The sequence below is a fragment of the Astatotilapia calliptera genome, chromosome 16, assembly GCF_964374335.1.
Source record: "Astatotilapia calliptera chromosome 16, fAstCal68.1, whole genome shotgun sequence".
NCBI classification, from domain to species: Eukaryota; Metazoa; Chordata; class Actinopteri; order Cichliformes; family Cichlidae; genus Astatotilapia; species Astatotilapia calliptera.
Genome location: NC_137437.1, coordinates 3,042,562 through 3,049,661, shown reverse-complemented (window position 1 = coordinate 3,049,661; position 7,100 = coordinate 3,042,562). Strand labels below are relative to the sequence as shown.

At 43.6% G+C, this 7,100-nt stretch overlaps 1 long non-coding RNA gene across 2 annotated transcripts; it reads right to left on the bottom strand.

Moving 5' to 3' along the window:
• Window positions 1–731: 731 nt before the first annotated feature.
• LOC145421122 (uncharacterized) lies at window positions 732–6,333 on the bottom strand. Of its 2 annotated transcripts, XR_013902417.1 has the most exons (5): window positions 4,502–6,333; window positions 3,812–3,973; window positions 3,452–3,560; window positions 3,225–3,346; window positions 732–1,323 (listed from the first exon to the last, which is right to left on the bottom strand). It is a non-coding gene; the product is annotated as an uncharacterized LOC145421122 (long non-coding RNA). The 2 variants fall into 2 exon arrangements; XR_013902416.1 differs by having other exon boundaries at window positions 3,812–6,333.
• Window positions 6,334–7,100: the final 767 nt, after the last annotated feature.

Here is a 7,100-nt window from a genome sequence, read left to right as displayed (position 1 = left end):
ATAGAAAAATGAAGCAACCAGAGATTTAATGATGAATACTATGGGTTCTGTAGTGACCTGAATGACTCTTTGCATACAATTTATTGAAGAGGACTTTAGAATGCACTTTACATTTAGACTGTTGCTGTTTAATTTTTTACATTGTTGCCGTGTTATGTCATGAATGATCAGCTGGACAATACAGTCAAAGACAGACCATTCATCATATGCAAGAATCCTAGTTGGATTTTTGTTGTCACTCATGTTTTTGAACCAAATATTGAAAACAATTCTGACAGACTGGATACCTGGCCAAGGGTGTACATTACCTTGTACTCAAGCATCCCAGGACAGAGCCCTGCCCCACCATGAGCCTGGGTGGATACGTGGTTATAATATAAAAGGATCGATACTGAATATGAATATTTCATGAAAATTGAATTATAATACAAATTAGTAATAAGGGTTTCTTATCTACCCCATACTCAAAGAGCTGCGGGCAGAGAGGGTGACAGGAGAGGATGGCACTGAAGAGAAGATGCTCGGTTTCTGGAGTCTCCTGGTCCTGTCAGTATTAGTAGGATGCATCTGCTGTGTCCACTCGTGGATGCTCACCTACCTTGACTCGTTCCAGCCTGGTATGGATTTCCCAACACTGCGGACAGTGGTGAGTTAATAAAAGGAATCTGTGACACATGCAACACATTCACAGAGGAAGAGGACACAAAGGGAGGACACGAAGAGTCTGTGTTAAAGTCAGAAATCCAAATCTTTAGTCAAAAACAGGCGGCGGTAACAAACAGGAAGACAAGCAGTCCATCAAACTGTCTACAGGGTCAAACATTCAGAGAATTCAAACAGCAGTAAAAAATAACTGGACACTGAAAAACTTAAAGCAATGTGTGACGCAATAAAAGGAAGCAGCGCAGTATATTCACTGCAGCGCAGTGACTTTTGTAATTGTCATCAATTACAAAAGAGAAAAAGAGAAAAGGAGAAAAACTATGATTTCTAAGAAATTAAACCTTGACGCAGAATGTAAACTGTGTGAGTTTGGTGAACTTTGTTAGTAACAAATGAGGTAAAAACCCAAAACAGACAAAACACAGAAAGAGGCTCTCAGTATTCATTAATAATTAGAAAGCATCTAAACATTCTGGTCGTGGATTTTTACAGTCTTAGTTCTGCTCGCTGTCATCATTATAATCATCATAATCAATGGGTCCTGAGGTGGGCGGGACTGTCTCTGGTGATGTCACCATGAAGGAACAGCATCTGGCACGTGTTGCTGAAACATCCCAGTACACTGGTGTAGTTTCTTCTCCAGCTGTTTGACATTTGACACTTGAACATTAAGGGGAAGAGGAAGAAACAGTGTTAGGTCAGGTGACCACATGGTTTCTAAAGTAACTGACAGGTACTCACACTCTCATTACAAATACATATAGGATCTTGGGGGTGGGCACGATGCACGGAATCCAAGTTACCATCACGGTGTACACCTCACCCCTGGCGTCGTTGCCCACCTCTCAATTTTAAATACACGTAGACATTGAGGGCTAGCAGGAGGGACCATGCGCTTACCTGCTGCTCTCTGGCAGGTAGCTCCATGCCCTCCTGGGTTTTAAATGCACCTTAGAACACACATGTATCAACACTACAATGAGCGGGTGGAGGGAGGTTTGGAGTCTTCTCTCACCCCCATTCTCTGTGGCTTGTTGGAGCGGGGGGCTAGGAGGAGGAGTTGGCCGTCCGGCTGCGGTCTGGAGTGTGGGGCCTCCTTGCTGCTGTGGAGTCGGGGCGGTCTGCCTCTCCCCACCGCAGGGAAAAGGGTAACACCACCTGGGTCTAGGTGCAGTTCCCCCCTCCAGGGGCAAGGGTACCTAGACCCGATTCGTAGAGTACGCTTGGGGAGTGTGATCGTGTGTACAGCGTCTCTTTATGTCTGTCTCCACGTTGGTTGAGTAAGTGCATATGAGAGCATGAGGGTGGGAATGGATGTTTGTATCTGTGTGTGCCTGTATGTCTGTGTCTACATGTCAGGTTGGGTATCAGACGCCACCTCTCTGGGGACATCTCAGGCCCTCCAAGGTTTGGAGGTCTATCTCCCCCCACCACTCCCCCTGCCAGTGGCAGACTCCCTCAGACATCGGTGCGTTGGTGGTTCTTTATGTCTGGGGATGGGCATCCGGGTACACACCGGCTCACTCCTTGGCGGCCGCTTATCGGGGCCTGGAGCCTGGGGCTCGCTCGGGCCACTTCGGAGGTGGGGTGCCCCCGGCCTCTCGGCCTGGGGCTCGGTCACTCAGGCACAGCTGGCTGGAGCCGGCGGAGCTCACGGGCGCGTCACTGCAACTCCCACTGGCTTCTGCTCCGCGGCTGCTGAGTGAGCCCTCATCTGGGACTCTCCTCAGCTCTTTCTGGGACAGTGGTGCGGCTGCCCCTCTGTTGGTCTTCCTTGGTCTCTTGTGTTCTGGGGGCCTCTGGATGTCTGGAGTTTTGATCTCCTCCATACCTGCTTCATGCCCTGGAGGACGGGGCTGTGGCCCCCCCACACCCTCTAGCAGATCATTACATGAAGGAACCTTTTAAAAAAGCAAGCGTGTCCATGCTCACAGGTGTACACACGGGTGATCACACCCACAAACTACACCCTTTTTGGCTCCTACCTCAAAGCACACTGTGTTCTGTTGATCTTATGTGCTGCACAATAATGTTTAATATTTAGTATTTACTGTCATATTCCCATATATCATTGTGATGTTGTTTATTCTATTACTCTTGTTCTCTTCTGCTTGTTTTCTTTTTTCTTTCTCAACAGGTGATCCCAGGTGATCGATATATGCATTTTCTTTTTTCCCTGCCCATTCTGTTGGTTTTTGTCTTTTGCCCTTCTCCCCCGTCCCTCTTCTCAGCTGTTTCTCTTTCCCTCTTTCTTTCTCCCCTTCTTTCCCCCAGTCAAGTCTGTCCCGTATTCAGTAAATGAAAATAAAATAAACAATAAAAGGTGAATCAAATGGACCATTATGGCAAGGCTGGGATGGTCAATTTGGTAAAGTAAATCCGTTGGGCATCTTTCTTTGCCTTTAGACAATAATTCTGATGCAAAAGAGCCAAACGGGACAGGCAAAAAAATAAAAATAAAAAAAATAAAAAATAAAATAAAGTAACTGACAGGAAGTAACCAGGCCGTTAGAAATGGATGGCATGTGTTTAGAGTTACTGGAGTTGGGTAACTCACTTACCAAAAGCAGCAGCACACAGATGAAGGATCAGATGCTGAATGTTGCAGGAACATGCTCATGTGCGGTGGTCATTCAATGCTGCTCCGGCAGGTTAGACAGTCCAAGACTGATATCCTGCCCATCTGAGAGTTTGAAAACACACATGCAAAGATTTATTTTGTATTACAGTCAAACTTGGATGTTCATTTTTGTCCTTTAAAAATGTTTGTGTATTTGAAAGCACTAACATTTAAGGATGACTTGGATCGTCTCCTTTAAAGGGGAGACAAGTGTATCCACTGATCCACGTCACTTTACCTGGATGATGACTCCTCTCCCCCTCACTCAGAAACACTCCTAATATAACCAAGCAAATAAATAATATTGAAGATTTACTTACATCATTACAAAAACATCAAAAACATCTCCCTTTGATTCTATTTCTCCATTCCTGCTGAACATCAGGCAACAAATATCTCAATAAATCACAGTAAAATGTAAAGCACATATTTTCTCTGCTTTGTCTAACCTCTGCAGAGCCTCTGTCAAGAAAAACATATCTGTAAGCATAAAACAAATATACATTCATAACACGTCACTGGACAAACCTCGGTCAGTTGATTTCCTCTGTGCAGTGTAGACGAGCATCAGTCAGTGAGTCAAGGTGGTGAGATGGACTGGTGTCCTTTGTGACTCTGCTGGTTCTTCTGAGGAAACACCACCGTCTCTCCACACTGTCACCATCTGTGAGCACAAATTGCCGCTCTGCTCTGCCAGCATGTAGGAAATCACATATCACACACACAGGGGTGAAGAAACATCAGAGCTCAACTTTGGATACTTTAGATCTAAACAGATCAAACTAGCTCTTAGTTTCAACAATCAGTGAGCAGACAAACAATGATACCATACTGATTCTGTATGAATACAATATGGTATTTTCAATACAGGTGTCAAATTAATTAATTAAAACTAATACAGACATATGTATATATATTTTTTTGATAAATTAGTTTGCTTAATTATAAGAATATATATTTTTTTCATTTAACAATTGCAACTGAAAGAAATTAAATATTGAACAAAAATATATTGTCACATTCTGAGCATGCTCAGCATGCTGACAGACTTGAAGTTGCTACAGATTTTAAGAAGTGATAATTATAGGGATTATAGGGTTTAATCAAACATTTGATGCCTCAGCTGTCTCAGTCCTATAGCATTCTGCAACTACAACTAAGCTGAAGCTTGGATTTGGCTGCAGGTGCCCCTGTACATCCTTCTCAACATGTTGGTACCATTTAATCACACTTCTTCCTGAGCTTTGCTTCATCACAAGACCAAAGGTGGCATCCCGTGTCACGGTCATATCATCATCCAGAAGAAACATTTGAAGAAACATCATGGAGAAGAAACATTTACGCGCCTCCTGGTTTTGCTTTCTGATCCTGCAAAAAGACTGAGGACAACAAAGCCCAGAGAACACGAGATACACAATATCCAACATTCAGACTCAACAGCCTCCATAAATGAAGAGCACCAGGTTGGTTCAGTTATAGTAGATGTCATGGAATTTTTTAAATAAAGTCTGCAACACAGAAAGAGCTGTGATCATGCTATTTATTACTGTGCACAGGAGAGCAAACACACATCAAACATCACAGTTCAGTCATGTCAGCTCTGCCACTTCACGTGTCTCGCTATGAAACCTAACGGATCAATGGTTATGCTGTTTTGTGCCCTTGACGTTATCAGCACCTGTAAAGGGAGTTGTTTTCTCAAACTGCTGAAGTAAGTTCATCTAGTTTTAGAAACCTTCATTGAACAGTCTATAACAGTGTCACAACTAAGCATATGCATAAGCACTTAAATGCTTTAAATGAGAATAACATAAAATTTCTATTACAGGAGCTAGAGCCTGTCCCAGTAGTCATAGGTAGAGCACACCTGGACAGGTCACCAGTCTGTCAGAGGACTAACACAGATGCAGCCTGACTCAATCCTAAATGTTCAGCACACAGAGACACAGAGGTACTGTTTAAAGTTTAGTGTTAACTTGAGTCACTGATCATTTGCAGTATTACAGAGTCTGGCAGTCTTTGCATGATGTCAACGTCACTGTACGTTTCTAGCTGACTCTCAGGTGTGACAGGTGTGCCAGCAGGAAAGAGTAATAATAGCCTGCATCCTGAGGTTTGCCATGCAGGATTAAAGGAGCCAGGCTTTATTCACACAGCTAGGATTGTATTTTACACTGACCCTGGGTCAGTTTAAACGAAGCACTGAAACTTGCACATATTTATTACAGATGCACTGAAGCTAATCGAGATATTTGCTGTCAATCTGTGGCTGCGATTAAACACTTTAATGGAAACTTTATTAACTAGTAATGACATCTGTCATGACAGAAGCTAATATTTCTGTGCAAACGTCGTTTAAACAGTAACAGCTTTACTCTAATATAAGCTAACGTTTACACCGTAACTTTAAGCTAGCACCATAAAGACGGTAAAACACGTAATAACATCTACAAATTCATCTTAAAGCTATTATATTAGCACTCGGTGTATTACTAACATAACCACATTAACATTATTGACACTCGCTGACTTTTAATAGTCATTCTATAAATGCTGTCCGTTTAAACGGTCTTACCTGTAAACACTGCTGTATCCACCGGATTCCAGCCAGAGTGAATTCTGGAGTCTTCCCACGCTCCTGTTAGTGATCCTCCATCTGGATGGATGATAACAACCTTCTGAACAATCTAGCAGGAGATTGTCCATATCTATGGGACTGATTTGTGCTAATAACGCCCATTGTATGGACTGATAACAGCCGAAGCGGGTGAATAAAGTCACCCAGTCGCTAGCTGTGCCATTACCCAGCATACACCAGCACAATATTAGGCACAGCACCACCATAGACATTTTCAGTGGTTTTGAATGCAGGACATGGTTATCTTACCCTGTAAAATGCATGACAATAAAACAGCTAACCACCATAAAATGGTGTGTGTGTGTGTGTGTGTGTGTGTGTGTGTGTGTGTGTGTGTGTGTGTGTGTGTGTGTGTGTGTGTGTGTGTGTGTGTGTGTGTGTGAGAGAGAGAGAGAGAGAGAGAGAGAGAGAAAGAGAGGGGGGGGGGGATCAAAGGCGTGCGTTTATGTTTTTTCTTGATCAAGCGTGAGCCTCCTCTCTCTTATTGGATGTATGGTATAGCATGTTTATTCAGGTGCGCCTTTGAAGTCTATGAGAATACTTTACAGCCTGGTCTGAGTGCTCATTTCTGCACAGACACAATGAAGCGTGCACTCAGTTTAGAGGAGGCTGTTGCTGCGGTTTTGCACTCTTCAGAAAGTGAAAACGATACCACAAGCAGTGGAGATACTTCTGACAGCGAAGAAGAATTTTTGCCAGGCACCGAGGAGCTTTGCAGCTCATGTGAGGAGGAGGACGACGAAGAGCAGGATGAAGAGACAAGACTGGAGGATGGCCAGTGGAGATCTAAAAATGGAAAAATCATGTGGCAACCCACACATGAAGAGGTCCTGCCATTTTTTCCTCCTCCCATTTTAACCCGAGGACCATTATGCAATTTGTAGCAGCCCTGTGAGCACTTTCCATCTTTTTTTTGCAGAGGACATTATGCAGCTAATCCTGCATTTCACCAACCTGCAGGGCAACAGGTAGGTAAAAGACTGGAAGGACATAGATGAGGAGGAGTTGCAGGCTTACATGGGGCTTGTAAGCCTGCAACTGGCCTGTACTGGTCTCACATGAAACAACAACAAGCCTGTGGGATCGGGAGACAGGGCTCTTCTATTTCCTGCTACCATGTCAAAAAAAAAGATTTGAGCAAATTAATCGGGCTGTAAGATTCGATAATCGTCTCTCCCG